At 39.5% G+C, this 21,083-nt stretch overlaps 1 protein-coding gene across 5 annotated transcripts in view; it reads right to left on the bottom strand.

The window, feature by feature from the left end:
• ARHGAP6 (Rho GTPase activating protein 6) overlaps nucleotides 1–21,083 on the bottom strand; it is a 319,683-nt gene that overhangs the window by 105,966 nt on the left and 192,634 nt on the right. Inside the window, exon 2 of one of the 5 annotated variants that reach the window (XM_071430548.1) lies at nucleotides 14,942–15,044. The exons of 3 other annotated variants lie outside the window; for them this stretch is intronic. The gene's annotated coding sequence lies outside the window, so the exon portion shown is untranslated. Of the gene's footprint in view, nucleotides 1–3,600; nucleotides 3,620–14,941; nucleotides 15,045–21,083 lie in introns of those variants that run through there. One more of the 5 variants, XM_071430549.1, reaches the window with a different exon arrangement.

The following is a 21,083-nucleotide window of genomic DNA, read 5'->3' as shown; positions in this document are numbered from 1 at the left end:
GCCCTTGTGCTGCCTACAGCAGCAAGAAGCACTGAGGCAGCTATGGGAGAAGGGCATGTGTGTCCATACAAAGTTAATTGCAAAGCAATATGCACAAGCATACCCTGAACCCAGCTTTCTGGGAGTTTACAGTGGAAACAGCTGCATACTGGCCCAGCTACACGTTATAAACAAGGTCATTTCACTCCTGGGAGCAGTGACACACCAGCACTGCTCAGAACCACCAACCAGTCTGTTCCCCAGGTGAACAAAAATCACTCCCTGCAGCTAAGGGGGGAGCACTGAGGGATGTTTTCACTCACTCCCAGCTCTGCCCACCAAGAGCAGGCACTGAATAGGCATTGGTGGCTGCTCGTCCTACCAAAAATTCTCAGAGCAGCCAATGTGTTTCTTCTGCACTTAAGAGATCGCTGGACTGTTCCCATACCTATGTGCTTTTAGTCTCTCTTGTATTTTGTGTTTGAGCAGGTGCTCTAAGGAGCTTTGTTTTTCTGTGCTCAGCCATTCTTTCATGCTTCTGGTGCTGCCCCTCTTTTACCATATCCCTAATTTTTATGGTACCCCATGATTTATCCAGGCTCATGCACTTTCATGACAAGGGCTCAGGCTGCTATGCTAATGAAACAACCCTGAAGGAAGTGCAGGATACCATTTGCTCTCTATTACCATTGAGCATCTGTACATCTTGCACAGAATGAAGAATCAGGGCAGCCAGCAGCTCAAGGCCACCTTGGGATATTTTGACTGTCAGGTTCCAGGCTACAATAGAGGACACCAGAGCAATAAACAAGGGCTGCTGTCATTTGCACTAAAGTTCCCAAACCACAACTTCGAGATTTACATCCAAAAAAGGTGTGATGGAGTAGAGCCTAATTCATTACGGTGTGCTTAAATACAAAGCAAAGCAAGCACTCCATCCCATTAATTCACCAGCTAAGATCAGTCTGAAATCAGCCAGGGATCTTCATCCTAAACATAAAAACATCCATGCAGTTCCAAAGCCATACGCCACAACACTTTCCCAGATGCGAAAAGACTGGATTGCAAAGTTACTGACCATAGAAATTCATCACCACTTCTCAGCTGGCATATCATATTTCAGCTTTTTTTTTCTATTATCCCTATACAAAATTGTCCAGATTACACAAATCTCTTCAAATACAGCATTTTAAATGTGACAGCCAGCTGACAGAGCCAGCCATTGAGCACAAGGCAAGTATTTATAATACTTTCTTAAATACTTCCTCTATTATTTACAGCTTTATGTTAAATGTTACATTATGAGCTGTATCACCCATTTTTGCTGCTCCAGTAGTTGTAAAGTTGATTTCACTTTCAGTACCCCACCTATTTAATTGGAATTCTGTTGGTTTAGAATGATAATGCACAACAAGTAGCTCTGCTGCCTCAAATATTATTTTACTAAAAGCTATTGTAAAGGAACACATCTTCAAGCCAAGTTTTACTCATATATAAACAAGGTGACACTTTAAAAGCTGAAATTATAAAATGTGGAACAGTATCTGTCTAACTTCACTACAGAGACAGATGTTAAAATACTTTTTTCTATAACTTCAGATTTTTAACTTTAAAACGTTTTCTCTTTCTGCCTGTAAATAATGAAGCGAATCTGTCCTTTAGAACAAGCAAATGTTTAATAATATTTTGAGTTCTGCTTTACCTACAAACCAAAATGGACCTCTTACCCCACACATCCCACTCCTGGACCTGATTAGACAGCTCCCTTTGGATAAAAAACCCCAATCAAACAAACAAACAAACAAACAAAACAAACAAAAATACAACCAAACAAACAAAACGCCAACAAAAACCCCCAGGGCGTAAGGAGAAAAAGAAACTTACACTCATTTCCCAAGACAGGAGGTTTGAGTACATATGGCCTGATAGAAGGAGGGGGAAAAAGCCCTCCAATGTCTGAGCCTAGCAGCTTGGCTGCCTCTGAATCCGGACCAGGATACAGCAAGTTCCTCCTTCCAAAAAAAGCATGGTAAGTCACACACTATAGCACAAGCCCTTAGGGGTTTTGTTTGGGTTTTCTGGTTTCTTTGGGGGGACGGGGGGTGTATTCTTGTTTTTAAGTTTCTAAATAAAAAGTTTTACAGCAATACAGAGGAGTAAACAGCTCCAGGATAGGGCAAGGAAACATAAGAAAGCTTAGATTAGGAAATATTTCCCCACATAAGCACCTGCAACAGTACCAAAAAGCAAAGAAAATCAATCTCTCGAGAAAGTAGGATTTTTTTTTTCCCCTTTCATTTTTGGGATTTTCATTCTCTTCATTCATATGAGAAGCTACTGTTCCTCAAAGGTGATGCACTGCAATTGCTCAAACAGCTTCTGCTTCATCTCCTCTGAAGGCAGTTTGGAAACCACACCCCCCAACAAAAACAAATCACAAAGCCCCCACTTGCCTTAGCAACATTTTCATAGCAAAGAAAAAAATTTTTCAGATATCAAGTACCAGCAGCATATTGAGGTATCAATGAAGTGCAATAGAATCACATTCCAATAATAAAGTCAACATTATGATGTAGAAAACCACCAGGAGACTGCAAGATCTTGAATATCTACTGCTGAACCACAGAATAGCAATGGTGAAATAAGTCAATACTTTCTTTTTAGAGGAAGGAATCCAGCTCCAACCTCTTGTTAGGACATACCTACAATATTAGTTCCTAAAATATCAGTCTTAATGCACAAAGAATTTTCCCAATCAAATTTATTTTGCTGCTGTGAGAAGACAGAAGGCTGACTATAGCTTATGGATGCACCATGACACCTGTGTATGGTTTTGGCCACGTTTCTAACTGCACATAAGAGCACAGAAACTCAGGCTACACAACAGGTCAGGTCTGGCCTGCCCAAAAATTTTGCTTGGACTACTTGCCCTTTCTTTTTTTTCTGCTCCATATTCTGGAAGCTCCATAGTCCTCTCCCAAGCACACACTGGCATAAATGCTCTTACACGAAAGTGCCACCTCCCTCCCCATCAAGTCCATGGTGCAAATCTGTTAAGTGCATCACTGGCTCACAAAGCAAGGGCTGTTCTGCTTTACTAAAATGAAAACACAGCTTAAAAAAGGAAAATTCCTCACTGCTTTATACAGAACTAAGCTATCAAAATGCTACTCAGAAATTAACACTGGTTATCTGAGTGCAGAACTTGATCTATGCAGAAAATAACCAGGTGAGCCATGCAGGCACTCAGAAATTAATGACTACAAGCAATCCTGAGATATTCAATCACTATTAGCATTTGTTAAATGTGAAAAGGAGAAAGGAAGATGAAACAACACCATGATTATATTGACATACAATTTACATCAAGCTGTGATGTCACTTGCAATGTCAAGATGTGGAATTCACACATGCACTCAAAGAATGTAAGACATTCTGAATTCTGTCCTGCAAATCTTGTAGAGTTCAGAGAGGAAATTATTTTACAAATGTCCTTGCTTATCATGATTCCAGCAGTATTAAATTCACTGTGAAACTACCATTTGATACATAAGGTTTCTGGGTTTTTTACAAGGAATCTCAGAAGGAATACATTGCAAACAAAATGCAACAGAAACTTACCAGTCAGATGCATCTATATTGATCTTGCCCCTACATCCACACAGATAAGCAGCAGACCACCAGAAAAATAGCTGTTTGTGAGAAATGAGCAGGAGCTTATCTCCAGAAATAATACTATTTTTAAAACTTCAGCACATCTGCTATTTCAGTTGCCTGTAATTGTCATCCTAAAGATTGACTCACATGTCACATGATTTTTACAAAAAGCATAGTTTTGTTAAACTATGCATATATATACTTTTATTAACCTGCTACACGTATACAAAATACATCTGTGGATGTTTAAAGGGGCAGAATTTTCCTGGACTTTTCTCCTTGGACACTTGGCTGCTCCTGGCATGTCCTTCTCTTTCACGTTTCAATTGCTGTTAAAGCTGTAGTTACCATTTGAATTACTGTCATAGATCAGGTTAATACAAGTGGCTTGTCCAAATGCTTAACAATAATAATAGAAGCAATATAAACAGCCTCTGCTGCAAGGAGTAACATTTTAGAGCATTTTTTGCATCTGGATGAAAACATACCACGAGTTTCTATGTAAAACACACCAATCTTGGAAGCCATGAAGCAGGCTTGTTCAGAGTCACACTAGCCCAGCATCTCATTTGAGCTCCATTTCCTGTCTAAGCACCACAAGTTCTGTCAGACAGAGATACCAGCAGAGGCAGGGGAGCAGAGCCTGGTGTCTGTAAACACCCCAGCAGAGCAGGAACAAGAAAAGCACCAGCAGCTGGACACAGCTGAGGCGAGCAGAGGAAGTGTGAGGCTGTACTGGCCACACAGCCAAGCTAAGAGTGAGGCAAAGATGGGGGCAGGGAGAAGAAAAGAGCTTCACTTATCATGTCCCCAGCTAACATTATCAACCACTTCTTGCCTGCTCTGTTCAAAACTGGACCATTACTGTCATTTTAGTTTCATTTTTCCATGCTAGCACAAAATAAACTCCAAGTGGTTTCTAAGTACCCAGGAAGCAGCAACCCACAGCAACTTCTAACACCAGTCAGCTTTGATGAAGCAATCCCATTTAATGAAAAGCTATTATGGTCTCAGATTACAACAAGGTGACATTTGTGAAAAGCTATTGCATTTCAGAACCAATCTTTCATGGCAATGAAACTATGAACACATACACTCACAGAAGAAACCTAGAATCCTCCTAAATTCTTTTCTGTGGAGAGAAGGGGGATAAAAAAAAAATAACAGTGGGGAAGAGCATTATCAAAAGAAAGAGAAGAAGTAACATGTACTGGAAGGCTGCCATAATGTCTCCTCAGAATCTTCTCATCTTCAAGCTGAACAACCCCAGCTTTCTCAGCCTGTGTTCCTAGGAGAGGTGCTCCAGCCCTCTGATCATCTTTATGGCCTCTTCTGGCCATAAACTCATAACTCATAACTCATCCATGTCTTTCTGATGCTGAGGAGCCCAGACCTGCATGCAGCACTCCAGGTGGGGAGTCACAGGGGCAGAGTAGAGGGGGTGAATTGTCTCCCTTGACCCGCTGGCCACCCTTGTTTTGATGCAGAGTACCACTGACCTTCTGGGCCATGAGTGAACACTGCTGGCTCATGTCCAGCTCTTCATCCACAGGAACCCCCAAGTCCTTCTCTGCGGGGCTGCTCTCAGTGACTTCTTCTCCCAGTCTGTGCTCATGTCTGGGATTGCCCTGACTCAGGTGCAGCACCTTGCACTCGAGCTTCTTGAACTTCAGGAGGTGCTCATGGGCCCAACTCCTCAAGTTTGTCCAGGGCCCCCTGCATGGCATCCTGTCCTGCTGTGGTGTCACCTGCAAACTTGCTGAGGGTGCACTGATCCCACTGCCCATGCCACTGATGAAAATATTAAAGGGTGCCAGTCCCATGAGAGTCCTGAGGGACACCACTCACCTCCAGCCTCTACCTGGACACAGAGCCACTGACCACAACTCTCTGTCTGTGTCCATCCAGCCAATTTCTTACTGAGTATTAATCCACCTTTCAAATCCCTGTCTCCAAACTGGAGATGAGGATGTGTGGGACCATGTCAAAGCCCATACAGAAATCTAAGTAGATGATATTGGTCAGTTTTCCCGTGTTGACCACTGCAGTCACTTCATCATAGAAGGCCATCAGGCTGGTCAGGCATGATTTGCCCTTAATGAAGCTGTGCTGGCTGTCTCAGATCATCTCCTTGTCTTAATGAGGCTTCCATGAGGATCTGGTGCATCATCTTCCCAGTATGAGAAAGAGGCTCACCAGTCTGTAATTCCCTAGGTCTTCTTTTCTCCCCTTTCTAAAAATAGATGTTTCCTTTTTTCCAGTCACTGGGGACTTCATCTGACTCTCAAGACTTTTCAAATGTGGAGAAATAGATTTCACCTTTGGAATAATCAATAATTCAAATAATCTATTACCAGAAATGTAAACTTCAAATTACTGGGCTGCACATTCACATTTTGTCTTTGTGTCCATGTATAAATTTTTTTAAGCTAAACTGGGGGTGTAGAGGGAAGGAGTGGATTTTATATTAAATAGAAAATGCCATGCAAAAATTTATGTTAGTAGTGATGCTTCTGCACTGATTAAACTACATGCAAGTCAGTTTTATAAATGCACAGCTCTTGAGGACACAAGCTCTTACAACAGTTCTATAAATATGCTTTGTAAAATGTTTATGTGGGCTCAGTGTGTGGGCAAATTCACAAATAGACATGCTAACTCCCTTCTTCCTGATGACCAATAACCGGAAGACAAGAAAGAAGAGATCTCTTTTAGAAGAATAGTCTAGACAGTTCAAAAATAGCCTCTGTGCCCTTGCCAGGTACATAGAAAACTGAAAACGTAGGAACCACGGTGCTTACTAAAACCAGAGTGTTGTTTTGAATGTTTTCCATCCACCCTCAACCTTCTGGATTTCAGCATGGAGATTCACACCCATTCAGTTCCCAGAGAAGGCCACTTCATCCCAAGGCTTAACTGAGAAGAATCATCAGAAGGTTTCCAGACCTTCATACAGTGCAAAATCCTGAATATTAGGAGTATTGGTGATGCAAAGTGGCAAGAGGTTTCAGAAGCTGAGATGTCTTCAGAACTTTAGCTGATCCTTTCCCTATTTGTTCTAATAAAATTATTTTTTGCTTGCTTGCTAGCTTATGACACATGCTTGGCCTGGGGAAGGAGTTAAAGGTAGCAAGGGAAATCACATTCCCTCTTTCCTGCCTTTGCATTTCAAAAAAAATAGCAAAGAAGAGTTGTTTATTCTTCCAAGTCAGTGTGCATGTTCTGTGCACTCAGGATGACATTCCCCCACTGAGGACATGTGGATTTAGGAAACATCAATTTATGTTAAATAATCTTAAAATAGAAACACATACAGTGCTGTTTTAAACTTACTAGATAATCCTTTCTCACAGTCAGATTCTGCATGTTGTTTTTTGTTTCCTTTCAGTGTGTGGGAGATATTATCTCATGTTTCAGTGGATGTGGTCATTTTCTCTCTGTGGCCAAGTTTATAGATTCCTACAGGTTCTGTTCCCACATTTGGGGACTCTACATTTCCCTCAAGATCCTGGGTGAGCAGGAATTTGTAAAACTCCACTCTGCAAGTGAGCCTTCACAAACATGAAGTGACTGAAACGAGAGAGCCCAGGGACAGCAAGAGCTGCTGCAGGAAGGTTTATCACGCAATGAGCTGGGATGTTACAGCCTCTCATTTCTCAGCAGAGTGCTAAGGCTGCATGCACACACTGTACCAATATAGCAAAGCAATGCTGCAACCATCAGATCAGATCATAGATTGACCAATTTTAATTGACAGCACTGAATTATAAATTATTATGTTTAGCACCAAACTCCAAGTCTGTAAACACTAACTCCACTCTGCTCTTACTAGCTGCTATAAATTTGCCATTAGAAACTAAGTACTGTGGAGAGACTAAAGTTTAATTGTTTTTTATCTTCTCCTCACAAAGTTTTGATACTGTCAATATGAAGACAGTTCTGCAGGTGAAAACTGATGAAGTTACCAAGCTTCTAAAGACTGAGCTGCCATGACCTGGCTCTGCTCAATACTTCTCCTGCCATGGCCAGCATGCTCTTAAACTGCTCCTTTCCCAGCCTTCCAGCATCTTGGAAATTTGTCCAGTAGCTAAATAGTCAACACAGCTCACTATACAGAAGACAAGAGATTGGGTTTGAATACATCAGTGCAACTAGAAGAAGAGAAAGTGAGCCTAAATTTAACAGGTTTTGTGTTGTGCCTACTTTTTCCCTGCCCCCTTTCCTTAACTCCACAGTATGCATCAGCTCTAACTTGTTTCCCAAGGAACATTATCAAAGTCATTGTCAATCTCTAGCCTCAATTTCCCACAGAAAGCATGCAAGTTCCTAAACCCCAAAATATTAGAAGTGGGAAACATTAATTTTGGATGGAGTCCAGATCTGATGATACAAAGTACAATTAAAGGCCTGGCAATTTAACAAATGACAGAAGCTGCCTAACCACATTAAGAAATACCTCACAATGCACACACTTCAAGGGCCATTTTCTGAAGCTTTTAAGTACCCAGTTTCTTGCATTTACACTCTCCAAAGAGCCACTGTTAATGGTTCTCATAAAGCACAGCACACACAAATCAGACAAATTAAATGCTGCAGCCAAAGGTGATTCCTCCAGGCCCTCAGAAGCAACCATGCTTACACTGCTGAACTGATGATGCATTTTGCAACATTGCTTGGAAGGAAAGAAAACCAGCACACTCACAAAATCTTAACTTTTCTACAACACCCATTTTAAGAGAGTAAGGAAATAAGAGTGACTATATATATATATATTTTAATGCAAAGATGCTAGAGTTTTACTCCATGATATAATTCAAGCAAGAAGCAAAAGAAAAGGAAACAATAGAAAATTACTTACCTAGAAAAAGAATTCTTGTTCCTCAGCAGATTATCTAACTTTATTTAAAAATTGCTGCTGCCTGAGTTTTTCTCTAGCAAGCAGAAAAAGTTCATACTTGCTTGCCCTAGTGAGTGGAAGTAATTATTTTCTGAACTGACAAGTCATTGTGAATGTAATTTTGCATTTTTAACCCCAAATCTTCTTAAGTATAGACTGAATCCTAACTTTGATCTAAGGTGTCACACCACCATATTTATTTGAATTCCAACATCATATAGGGAGACTCAATACAATCCAATTTTCACAGAGCAGGCTATTGAAATAAGCTGAGGTGACAAAGCAGGGTAATGCTGAAGGAACTAAAGCAAATCTTTCCAAATCAATAAAATCCTACACCAGAATTCCAACCTATCCCACAAGCACCTTATTATTGCTTAATAAGCTGCTATTCATCATTCAAATCTTCAGTTGCAGAAAAAGAATTGTATATATGGTATCAGACTAATAGAGAAACAAGAAAAACAAAATTGACCCAGCCTTCTGCATCATGATCCTGATCAGTTATTTATTCAGCCAAGCACGTCACACAAGCACCCCCAACCCTATTGCTACACATTTGCTCTGAGTTACCAGAGAAATTGCATTTTGGCATCTAGTTCATCATCTGTAACAAATGGCCTTTTCTGTTCCAGAGATGAAAATCCTGTGATGAGTATTCCTCCATCTTCCCAACAGGTGTGTCAGACTGCAGCAAGTCAGACATGGTGATGTTTTTCAGGCAGACCTGAGGTACATTCACAGCGAGCCCCCTCCCGTGACAGAGAGCACTTCAAAGCCTGAGAGAGGCCTCTCACAGTGTGGAGTTTACACTCAGGATCAGACATCTCTGGTAATTCAGCATCAAAACAAACAAACAAAAAAAAGACAAGCCATTGAAGTGTTTCTGTTCCTGTAAGTAGGAATGGCTGGAATGAAGGTAAATAATGATCATGTGCATGGTTCCTTGCATTTCTAGGTCTTCATGTTGTTACTTCACTAAGGGTTTTGTATTTTTTCAGTCAGTTTGGAGAGTTCCCAAAGCACTGCTCACTTCTAAAATGCATGAATTGGCTTCCCTGGAAATAGCACTCAGCTGGAAAAGAACATGAGTTATAAAAGTAAAAATTACACCAGGGAATAAGAGAAAGAAACCTCTGCGTTTACATTTTAAATTTATGAAGCACTTTGCTATAGTGAAAAATTCACACAGCACAAAATCTTGGGGAGTAGACTGAAGAAAAGAAAATTTTGACAGCCTGGGTTTCCTTTAATTCTGTTTTTTCCATCTTCCCTTGGTCCCTTGACATCTTGGTCATGCCTTCCCATCATCCACGCCTTTAATCCATACTCTACTGCCCACATCAGCTTACAGAATCAGAAGTACTCTGGGCACCCTGATACTGCATTATCCTGTAGACTGAGACCATTTCAGTTTTCCATACAGCCAGACTGGTGTGGTGGAAGATGTGTTACCCAAAAGCCTAGACATTTCCAGAAAAAGCCTTTGCTAACAGCCAGTCATCATTCCCTGAGAAAGATGAGCTAATTAGAAAATGAGTACATTTTTGCAACTTCTTTGAAATATCATCTCAGAAGCTCCTTGAGTTTTCATGAGGAATAAAATCTCCTCCTGCTTTTTTTCACAAGACCTTTAAATTCTCCTCTTTCCTTCAGGTAGCTTTTTCTACAGCCAAGACCATAACATTTCCTTACATTGTTACTGATGCTCTAATTATGAGTGCAGCATTTGCCCTGGAAATATAATAGGAACTCATAGATTATATTATCTAAACTAAGTACTATTTCCCTTCCCACTCATTTGGAAACTATCCCAAATAAAGCCTAACACACAGTTTACAGTTCATGCCCACTTAGGATTACATTAACAGCAGCAGATTTGCATGTAAGTAAATGCATCATAATTCTATGCTGTCACAGCTTTTGGTTGATGGGCACTTGGGAATTCACAGTAAACTCTATGAAGTGCAGTGAAGTTTCTGTGTTTTTAAACCACAATTACATGAAAATCTGAATTTCCCATTTTATCCTGCCTCTCAAAGCAAGGTTTGAGCCCTCAGAGTTGTGCAGACAGTTTGGAATGTTAAGAAAACAAAAATCTAAAAGCTCGTTGAATACAGATTTTTTAAAATATATCTCTATATTTTTCAAACCATCTCATGATTTCTTAATGCTCCAGATTAGACAGTTTGGCTGCAAAGGAATTTTACAGAAGTTTAAAAGAGTTATGGCATGTTACAAGAAAGATATAAATACACACACAGCTTTCTCTCTGTCAAAGCATGATTTGCAGGTCTTATTAATAAAAAGGCAGCTGGAAAGAAAAACACTTTGAGGGATTAACAGTAGAATTAATTTGCTGTTGGTTTGGTCATTTGTGAATTTTACGGATATGCTCCCACAGCAAGGAGAGAAACCAAATTATTTATAATGCTCCAATAGGAGAGCAGTTCTAGGGTACTACATCTGGAAATGAATATTTATATATTGAATAAGTTTTGCTATTAAAAATAAACTACACAAAACTCTAAACATTGATTGTGTACCATTTAAAAATACAAACAGAAATACACATCACTGTAGTATTGATAATAAACTAAAAAAGCCCCAACATCCACAAGAAATTACACATTTCATTTTCATACTGTGGTTATACATAAGTTTATGTCCAAACATATCTTTACTCACACCTCACTAAACAAGGCATATCCATCCAGAATATAAAGTCACAACAGTGCAATAGTGATAGTTACCCTCACAGAACTCAGATGATTTTCACTGTGGTGAAAAAAAACTACAGCAAACTGAGATTATGTCAGACCATTACAAAAAGCAACAAAGAAGAAAAGCAGAAAGAGTTAAATCTGATCTCTGGTTCTGCAGCCCTTTATAGCTGCTAAGCACTGCTGACTGCATTTCAGATCCCTCTAGCACGTGCCAGTGCTCCATTAAATGGCAACCTGTGAACTGCACTCTGGCATAACTGCATGTGAACAAAACACATCCTTTACTCTTGCTGTCAAACCCCCAAGCAACCAAACACATACAGGAAATAAGTAGCTATTTGATATTCTCTGAATATCAGAGATACTCTGAATATCATGATATACTCAATATTCAGAGATTATATTCTCTGAATATTCTCTGAATGATTTCAGTGCTGAGCATGGTAGTCCATAGTCCACTTCAAATTTAGCTTAGTTTAATGTATATTCAACTCTTAAATGTTGTGATCTGAGACAACGAGTGACTTCTCTTTGAGCAACATGTCTTACAGAAATGTGGTTTTCAACTTCTTTGAAGACCATGGTCAGGTTAACTCTTTCCTAAAAAAAAGCTCTGTGTGCTATACATAAAGCTGTAGATAACTGTAGATAACTTGTACTAAATATAGAAGTAATGTGAAGAATTTCACCACACAACACATACATTTTAATAAACATACACTTTAATGGGTTTGTGTGTCACCAATCTCCCCTCTATTCCACAAGATTCTACTTCTTCCTCCCAGAAATAAAAAAAAACCCAAAACAGTCTGGAAAAAAAACCCTCAAATTATTTGCAAAGTAAGTTCACCAAGGAATTGTTTTGGATTGACACTAGTATCACATTTTCTTCTGACATTCTATAGTCTACTATATTTAATCACAATCAATATTTATATTGCCTAACTTTGACACACATCAAGGTAACATGTCTGACATTATACTCAGCGTAGGCAGTTCCCACTTCTCAGGATAACAATTCAGTCAGATGTAATGCTAAATAAGATTTTAAGACAGCAGATGGCATCACTTAGTTATTTTTAACTGTTGCACACTGACCACTTAGTGTGTAATTTTTCATTATGATAATCCATAATCCAGGAAATAACAGCCAGGATGAAAACAGACTGGCTCTAAGCTTTGAGAGGGACTATAAAACCAGATCTGCTATTCCATCTTCCTTTTACAATTTCTTTCTCAGTGTTCCTTGTATAATATCTAGGATATTGTAGGGTGATGAAAAAAGAAGGCAGAAAGATGTATTTCCTTTGTCAATTCAGATGATATGCAGATTTGAAAAGGTAAACATACAAAGAAAGGGTCTCTGTACACAGGTTCAAAGTGCCTGGAGAAAGAGGAATTCAGAGATGGCAATGTACCCAGTCATTTTTCTGAGCCCTTTTCAGAAGAATAGGAACATGCTCTACACAGGGTGTTTAGAAAGCTCCTGTCACAGTCGTTAGCAGGTGTTTCAGTCACAGTGTGTGATCACAGAGGTGCATTTTTCCATGTACTGTGGGGAACCTGAGCTTACAATGCCACCAGGGAACAGTCAGCTGGACCACCTTCATCAGGCCTGTGGCAAGACTGTAAATTCCAGGATGGCAGCCCATGGTACAGACCTGGTACCCCTATGCTGGCTGATTCCAGGTAAGGCTGTTGGAATCTGCCTCCTCCTGAACCACAAACTGTCCCAGAGTACAACAGAGGGTCCCTTGATGCATGGGAAAGGGGGAATCAACCATACAGAGAAGGGAAAAAATAAGGTCAGAATACAGGAGAAACACTCTCCTCCTCACCCAAACATGCACAGTTCTGCTTTTCTTTGCCCACTCCTAACATTTTCTCTGGTCTTACTCTTAAAAGTCTTTTCAAAGAGTCATGCTGTCCACACTGTCTGAATTTGGAGACTGCAGTCTTACAGTGCAAATGCCCACCAGAATTCACACTGAGTATTTAGTGTGCATTTTATAGCAGCCAAGAGCTTGACCTGAGCATCTTCTGTTGGTAGTAAAAGATTTTTAATGAATAACGAGTCACAAAAACCAACAGGGCAAAGGAACTTGTGTGGAAGCTATAGGTTTCTTCAAGAAAAAAAAAAAAAAAAACCTGCAGAAAATACTGAAAACAAATGTTAGAAGTAATGAAGACATTTATAAAATCTTTTCATTTTCCATCTTCATAAAGCTCAGTTTTCTCCCCTAGTGTTCAGATCAGCATTACACTACCAAAGCATTTGTCCTTTATGTTTTAAGCCTAGGGCAGAAATAAGCCTTTTTAGTCACTCAGAGCACGTCATTATACCTCTGGAAAGCAAACAGAGCTCCAAAAGCTGTGAGGAACAGAGGGGAAAGAAGGGAAAGTATCAATCTCTGGTACAATTAATTACTCTTGTTATTTTTTTTATGGAAGTTGCTTTCTAAAGTGTTGTTAGTGCATATATTAGACAAAATTTCTTTTCCCCATGGGTAATTTCTTTTCCAACCTGTTAGCAATACAAATTGAATGTTACTGCAGAACACAGAATCCATAGCAGAATGAATTAAACTTATATATCCAACAATAATGTGAATCCAAACTAACAGCACTATTACTGATGTCATGATAATTGGCATTGATATTCATTGTAGCCATATGCTTTCTGCTGAGTCAGTTTTGAAATACCAAAGTCCAAAAGACAGACAGAAGATAGAAGAACAAATTCCTAGAGGTCACCAAATAGTTGGTAATGTTATTTGTAGTGAACATCACAACTATAACAACAAGAATTGTCTGATGCAGTTGTCTGTAGTACCAGTGGTTTGCCTCAAGTGATCTTGTCCTGTCCTAGGGTAGAGCTACAGCTCCATGAAACACGATTTGGACACAAAATCCACAAGACACGAGCTCAAGAGGTCTGTCCTCAGTGTCAGATGTGACGTCAGGTAGACTTTAAATTTTAGCTGAAGGATACTCATTGAAGCATCAGACCATATTCTGACATTACTTAGAGGACTAAAATTACACACAGAGGTCCTGCAGGGCTGCCTAAACCAGAAGCAAGACAGTTGCCTAAGCCCTGCTGCAATCAGCAGCTATTAAATTGCTTTAAACCCTGCAAAATAACACTGAGCACTCCCAGTACATTTATGTACCTAGGCATTTCCAAATATCTGGTCTCCAGATACAGGTGGAGCCCTTTAAAATTCATCAATATGGAAACTATTCTGTCCTATTTGATGAATTTTGTGGTAACTGAATCTCACAATCAACCTATGTATTTGCATTCTTTATGCACAGGACACACACAGAAACAGAGGAAAAGCATCTTCTAAAATCACAGGGAAAGTTCTGTAGACATGCCTACATTATTTTACAGTCAGCTACATAGAGCTTTTGAGCTAAGCTTTGTTAATGAAGCATTATATTCCCCCCAGGAGAATTCATTTATTTACTTCTGACAGGAATAAGCAGATATCCAGAGCTCCAACAATTCCTACTGTGAACCCCAAAAGGATTCAAGTCATGATCTGCCTTCCTGCACCTACAGAATAATTTCCTTCCCAAATACTCCTTCCCATTTTTTCTAGACTAGTCTCCCCACCTATATTCTGAATTTAAATAGCAGTAAGAACATTTCTCAAGTGCATAACAATCTACTTACACCTTTATGCCAATCCCAGCTGTCCTAGCTGGTTTGCAGACACCTGTGCAGCAAATGCCAAAGGGACTGGCAATCTCCTCAGTTCCTTTAACAGAGTGCAATTCTGAAAACAAGAAAAATTATCTCCTCGTTTCTGTCTTCTACAGTGCTTCTGAACTGGTGGTAGGAGGAGCAGAAAGTCTCCCTATCTTGCAATGTGAGAAAAAGCGAAAATTCCCATCAGAAGTGACTCACCAACATTAATCATATATACACCAGATTGAAAGGCACTCAGAACATGAAGTCAGAATCCCAGCCTCAGCTAAGCAAATGAGAAGTAAATTTCTCAGTACTACCATATTCTTTTAACTGCTCTATCTGTACAGTTTTGCACAATGAAGCTGATGAATATAAATTTATTGTTTCTAGCACTGAACTTCCACTGAGAAGTGCTGCTGAAGAACAAGCAGCTGAGTAGCATGGAACTTCCTGTGTCTTGAAATGAATAAGCACCAGTGTAAAGATTTTCAGAATAAGCACCAGTGTAAAGATTTTCACATGTACAGCATTCATATTCACATGACTTAGCACCTAGCCTGTGCATTAAAATGAATATCCTTACAGCTCAACCAAGCAGATGAAAATCAGAATCTTAAATAACCAAATTACACTGCAGGTCAAGATATTTAGTCTCCTGTTTGCTTCTCAAGGGGAGTACTGTGAATTTTTATTCACCGGCACAAAATCCAAGTAAAAAAATCCAGAGTGTACTGTTTGGATTCAGGACTACAGCTGAATATAGGGGATGACTAGGCTTGAAGAAAAAGAGAAAAATAGTAAGAAAAAGTCCTACTGTCTCCAAAGGTAAGTTTGAGAATGAGAGGAATTATTTTCTTATCTAAAAAAACAACAAAGCCATCTTTGGACATATATACATGCTACTTGAATCTACAAAGCAGGGAATTTTCCCATTCACACATTTGCCATACTGCTCTACATTCTTCATAAACTGGACTCAGGCTTTTTGCTTTTCTAGTATTCTTAACTCTATATTATACTAACTATCCAGCTCTCACAGCACTATGCCAAGAATTATATATAATATATGAACAATATTCTATTAGCCATAAAAAACCAACAGTACCACTACAAAAAGTAAACTACACTCCTCCTATTTTTCAGGGAAGTATTCCAATGCCCAGAACTAGATTATAGTCTGTCACAGTCCTGTAAACCCAGGATAAATCAAGTGCTGCTCTAACATTACCTTGGCATAAAAGAAATCAAGCCTCACTGCAATACAGTGCTTGAGCTGCTGCCAAGTTAACAATGTCTATTGGCATTCAATTACATTGCATTTCTGGAAGCTAAGGCACAACTTCAGCAGGAGCAGGGCTACTCTGAGCAAGAGACCTGCTCTGTTCAGCTCAACACTCACCTGACAAATAGGTTTAATATATAGCACTGTGTGACACACAAAACGAGGCAAGGATGTAAATTTAGCTCCTTACTGATTGCTCAGGATATTTAACTCAAACATTGTAACTATCACTGTAAATAATAACAATACTTACGTAAATCCTGCCTATGACTTGCAAGCTTAAGAACAAAATGGTCAGATTTTCTTCTGAGTAGATGTATTTAAAAGAGTCCTGGTTTAAACTGGGTTCTGTTATACTTCAGACATTTATACTTCCCTAGAGGAAATGCTTGCATGACTTCAGAGCTTCAGTCTATTCTATTTCCTCACACAAAAGAAGACCTTGCTGCTTTGGACAGATCACGTCTTGCTTCTGGTATTCCCTCTCCCAAATCTTGACAGGGAGCAAGACCCCCAGGATGAGCACAGTGATAATCTCACTCTCTGTGACATGGGAGTATGGCTTTTTGCACAAATATGCTGCTTCAGACTTTGATCACAACCATTCACTTTGAGAAGCCTCTTGAGGCAGATTGATGCTGTGCCCTCATCCTTTGAAAAAAATCAAACTTGATTTCATCATCTGAAATATGAGATACCCCAAAACACTCCTGACTTCTGAGACACTTGGGTCTGCTTGTGCATCATCCAAGAAAACAAAAATCTAGAAAATAGAATCATAAACTGTCCATGATGCCACATTTAAAGGGGTCCCTAACAATGCCAGTAAACTAAGTTAGTCAGTGAGAAAAGAGTTAAAAAAGTTAAATGGCAGAGTGGAATAGCTACAGAACTCCAGTACAGACCCAATACCATCTCTCTCTCTCTGTAATGAATACACAGGAAGACAACTCTGCCCTAAAGGAAGCTCACATCAATCTTTCAGTAAATGTTAGCTGGAGCAGGACCACGCTCATTTGTTCTGCTTTCACACCTTGTTAGTGGAAGTTTTTCTAATGTCTTAACTGGCAAAAACGCTGGACACAAGGAAAGCCTTTTTAAAACAGAGGCAGGCTAAGGTTCACAAACTTCTCATGAGGTTCCTGAAGGTTTTATCTTACTGATTCAGTCACTACTTTGTAAAGCAAGAAAGACAGATGTTCTAATTTTTGGTGACTAGGCTTTTCCACATGTATTTTGACATGTTTGAAAGAAATGCACTCAGTAGAAAGGGTTAGAGACATCCTAAGATGCAAATGTCCCTGAGGAATAACTCCACATCCTCTGGGTAAAGATTTTATGAAGTAAAAAGAAAACCTGGTGATAAAGTGATCCAAATTGCTACTGATGGTCCCAATGCCATGTTATTGTAGTCTGATACGCAAAAGCATGCAAGATCTTGAAAAGTCATATTAATAATGTACAGAAGTTCAGTCTAAGGACTATCACTTTAGTTGTTACATAAGATCCGATGAAGAAAAAAATCAGAAGAAGGCAAGTCTTTGTTTCTTGGTAGATTTTGAGAACATAAAAAATGACTGCTTGATTTTACTTTGAAAAACAACATCTTTACTCTCTTTTTGTGCAGTGTTAGAAATAAGTGGGAATAATACCTCACAGGATTTGAGAGTTGTGACTAGTAAGAACAAATCAACCATGATCAGCTTGCAATCTGCATTTATAACAACATATACAGCTTAGTGAATCCAGAGCAGCAGAGGGGACCCATCCATATTCCTGTGAAGTTCCCAGCTCTCAACAATCTCTCCAATTTACATGTGAGAAAACCAAAACAAAAGGTAGGTGCCACATGCCTAACAGGGACTGTACACAGGTGTTTAAACTTAGACCAGGAAAACTGCCCAGCTTTCCAGAGCCCTTCTGGCATGATCAGCAAAATCTCAGTCTGGTCTCCAAACCTCAGCCCCAGCACACCACACTGAGATCCACAGAGCAGTGCCTGAGAAGGCAGAAAGTACAGGAGGTGGTCTCCCAGAGGTACATGTGAAAGGCCACATGCTTACAGGACAAAGAGATGACCAGTTTTCATTCAAAAACAAGGAAATACTCTATTCTGAAAAAAAAAAAAAAGCTTCATGTTCAGAACACTACACAGATATCAGAATATATTTCTGAAAAAAAAAAAAAAAACCAAAAGTAAACTAAGAAAAGGGTGAATGAAAAAAAAAGAAAACAAAAACCCTCAAATCAAAGCCAAAAGTCAGATGTGACCACCAGTGAAAAAAAAAATCAACAAACCAACGTAATGAACCAGAGCAAACATAAACAGAGATTCCCACTTTTAGGCTATTCTCTAACCTAGTGGCTTGCAGCTCTTCCAAGAAACTGGCCTTGGAACCTCCCTCCAGGCCACTCTGGAGAACAGTGAACCCACATTTTCTGGGTCCTGTGCAGCCCTCCCTGGCACACTGGCAGGTCTGTGATGCAGCTCCTGCTTCATCCTTTCCATTGCAAGGGGAGCTTAGGCACTCACTCAAGGCTGCAGCTTCCCCTCCAGAAAAAGCCAAGCATTTCAAAAGTCTGTTTCAACTTTGCAGTTTGACACTTCCCTCCCTATTTTCATGGAGCCCCAAGGAAATTGTGTAAGGTCAGCACGAACCCATTTGTAGAGGCAGGAGGAGCCGTGCAGCAGCAGTGTCAGAGGCAGACCCCACCCTGCAGCTCTCTGCCCAAGTATGAGTGCATCCATGTCCCAGATCCAGGGCTTAATCCCTTCTCCTCTCCAGATGCTTTACAGCAACTGCTCCCAGACAGGCTGGAACACAGTGTGAAGTGCTAAATTTCAAGTACATGTCTCTGCTCTTAAGACTCTGATTCCTCTTTCTTGTCTGTTTAGAAACATACTGAAGTAACGTGCACCATAAATAAAACAAATGTCTTTGGAAAAGGCCTCAGCAAGATGCTTAGAAAGTCTTCTGCAGTTTGTGATTCAATCTGTTTCCTTCTCCAGTTTAACCTGACACGTTGGCTTGTTATTAATCTGTGTGATGCTTCAGATATTTTCATTAAGTCTTACTGAGATAAATTTTCCTCCCATTTAGACTAAATGTGAGTTTTCATCCATGTTATCTGAATTTTTCCCTGATCAGAGAACAAGTTCTAAACTAAGTTCTCCATTGATATGGAGAAAATAGGGTGTGATCTGACTATGGAAAATCAGAAATTGCAAGGCAATCTAAATAGAAAATTCTCATGAAATTTAAGTCTCAGAGGCAAGGGAACAGTTTTATCTTCTACATTTCTAATTAACTTCTACCCCATTAAGTACACCCAAATACACATTTGCCTTCATTTCTACCTAATGATATAAAAGTCCCAGAAAATTATGCTGGTAAACAGGAATAATGACCAGTCTTGATGGTGATATAACAAGAAAGGAACAAAAGAAGGATAATGAAAAACTGTAGAAGTAAGCATTCAATACCCAAAGGGAACAATTCATGGGAAGTTAATGAGTAGCCAATATGGGACTGAGCAGGAAATCGACAGTGTCAGAAACCTATGGAAGAAAAGCAGCAAATGTAAACAAAGAGAACACAGAATGAAATAGGATGTTGGCAACAGGTAGAGAAAAATTCAGGGCTTTAGAAAATGAGGAGCATTGAAATGAATTTCAATTGAATTGAAATCCATTCAGATGCAAGAAGGTGAGGAAAAAAAACAAGGCCAGGAGAGTCAGTCAAATAATCTCAAAAAATAGGCCACTATTGAAAAAAATTATGTGATATACAATTTTTTGGCAGCCTGTCAAATTTTAATTACCTTTTCAATTACTAATTATGTCTTCTAATTGACTGAATAAGACAGAATTTCAAGAGTTTTAATGTTACCTTTTTTTTCACCTCTGTGAACTCATCACAGTGGAGAACCAAATCTCTTCAATGACAAGAACAGGGCATTTGCTACAAGATAATCTCTGTCCCTTAACACTACAACAAACCCTGAGTAAAGGTGTATCCTAAATGAAGAACAAGGCAGAAATTTCAGCTACATCAGTGGAAGAGGATTTTATGGGTCTTTGTGAAAATAAATCTCTCTGAGAAAGCACCCTATGTAAAATGGAAATTATGTTTAATATTTTTTTTTGTAGCCTTAATTGGAATAATAACTTGTCCAACCTTATAAGCATCACAGAGAACAGAGCTGATGAGCATCAGGAGGCACACAGGACACACAGCAGTGGTACCTGCACGTGACCACACCAAGTTACTCATATACTCACCTGAAGCATCTCCATTTCTTCCTAACTGTTCTCCAGACTGACTTCCTTTTAATCAAATAAAAGACACAAAGATACTGTTGGGTCCAAAGGCAGTGTTATCACCTCCAGGTCACCTTCTATGCCTCCCCTGTGGGCAGCAGCACAGGGGCACAGGAAGGGCAGGGAGCAGATCCAGGCATTTCCCCTGCAGATTAGTGCTGTAACTATGCCTGGCCCAAAGTGCTCCTGCTCCTTCAGGGACTGTACAGAACACGTTGTTATTTACAAACTACTGAAAAAAGGCCAACTGCACACCTTTCACTAGGATGCCTTTCAACTACACCTGTCAAATCTTAAAATTATATAAATTAAGGTGCATTGGCCACGGGAACATGAACTCATTTTTGTACTACTGCTTTTCCTAAAATTACTTTAACAGGCAGATTATTCATTTAAGATAGAGCTTTAAGTCTTTTTGTTCAAATTCAATGGGAACACTTATGCAATGCATGTCAAAATGACATTAATGTGCATTAAAATCTGGCCTTTGGTGAGTATCAATGTATAGAGAGTTTACTTAC

The sequence above is a fragment of the Agelaius tricolor genome, unplaced genomic scaffold (genome assembly GCF_023055355.1).
Source record: "Agelaius tricolor isolate 1412-34295 unplaced genomic scaffold, bAgeTri1.0.p SCAF_7, whole genome shotgun sequence".
Lineage (NCBI taxonomy): Eukaryota > Metazoa > Chordata > Aves > Passeriformes > Icteridae > Agelaius > Agelaius tricolor.
Note: the sequence above shows the minus strand (reverse complement) of the source record. Positions and strands in the feature narration are given on the sequence as shown.